Below are 1,818 nucleotides of genomic sequence, written 5' to 3'. Positions count from 1 at the left end.
TAAATTCAACTAAATACCTAGGTATTACAATTACGAACAACTTAAATTGGAAGGAACACATAGAAAATGTTGTGGGGAAGGCGTTTCATTGGCAGGACACTTAGAAAATGTAACAGACCTACTAAAGAGACTACCTACACTACGCTTGTCCGTCCTCTTTTAGAATACTGTTATGCGGTGTGGGATCCTTACCAGATAGGACTGAATGAGTACATCGAAAAAGTTCAAAGAAAGTCAGCACGTTTTGTATTATCGTGAAATATGGGAGAGAGTGTCACAGAAATGATACAGGATTTGGGATGCACATCATTAAAAGAAAGGCGTTTTTCGTTGCGACGGAATCTTCTCACGAAATTCCAGTCACCAACATTCTCCTCCGAATGCGAAAATATTTTGTTGATGCCGACTTACATAGGGAGGAACGAACACAAAGATAAAATAACGGAAATAAGAGCTCGTACGGAAAGATATTGTAACCTCCCCGCAGATAATTTTAATTAAATGTTAATTTGAAATGGTGCCAAATGTAACCTCCTAACAACAATAATGTTTAATAATAATGCAAAATGGAACCATAAACCAACAATAATATTAATTAAATAATGAACCATGAACGAAATGTAACCTCCTAACAGAAATAATAATATCTTGTAAATTTTATAAGGACAGCAGCGCTGACCTTCGGCCCTGTATTCTGAATAACAAAAGCAAAATTCTTACCTCAATAAAAACTGCAACTATATCTGCTCTTATTTATCGACACAGCTTCGTGCAATGCTGGCGTATATATATATATATATATATATATATATATATATATATATATATATATATATATATATATATATATTATTCTTGGAAGGAATGCATAGGAAATATTCTTTAAATTGAAATGAATGCTTTTTCTTCAAAAGAGTGGAAAAATTCTTTAAATTGAAATGAATGCTTTTCTTTAAAAAAGTTACTTTATAAAAAAATTATTGTTGGGGCATTTTTTCTGATCAAATTAAATTACAATTAACACACATTATTAAATATGCGCAAGGCTGCTTCTTTACCTTCTACAACAATACTCATCCTCCAGAGTCCTGACCAGAGTCGCGACCAGAGCACACAGCCGACGCATGCCGACTCCCGCAGACTACCGTATCCGACTGACTACTACTGCAAACTCGCGCAGACTAGCGCAGACAGACCTCTACAGTCGACTCGCGCAGACTCGCGACAAGCAACAACTAACAATAAACTACTCTCTGGTCAGAGATTCTGTCCATCCTCGCCCATCGCCGGCGAAGCATACACCTTACATAACCCTCCACTGGGGGGGGGGGGGGGGGGGGCAAAAATTTGGCAGCGATGGTGAGTCAATTGGACTTGCCATGAGCAACAAATTTTTCTTAATTAATTAACTTTACAATCACAGAATATATACACAGATATAGGTGCAGAACATGAAATAAAATATAGTGCACACGCACTGAGTACAGAAAATATCAGGCAATGACAAAATGTATACACAATGAGTACAAATGAAATGACATAAAGTGCACATGCACTGTAGTTCAGAATATATCAGCAAATCACAAAATGTATATACAATGAATACAAATCATGTTAACAAAATGACGAAAGTGCACACGCACTGTAATACAAAACATATCTGGGAATCACAAAATGTATACGTAATGAGTACAAATGGCATAAAGTGCACACACACTGTAAAACTCTCTAATATTTTTACAACAAATAAACCTAATGAGTACTAGTCATATTGACAAATGACAAAAGTGCACACGCACTGAAGTCCAGAACATATCA

Source organism: Schistocerca serialis, chromosome 4 (assembly GCF_023864345.2).
Source record: "Schistocerca serialis cubense isolate TAMUIC-IGC-003099 chromosome 4, iqSchSeri2.2, whole genome shotgun sequence".
Lineage (NCBI taxonomy): Eukaryota > Metazoa > Arthropoda > Insecta > Orthoptera > Acrididae > Schistocerca > Schistocerca serialis.
The sequence above is the reverse complement of the archived record's forward strand: the minus strand, read 5'-3'. Positions refer to the sequence as shown.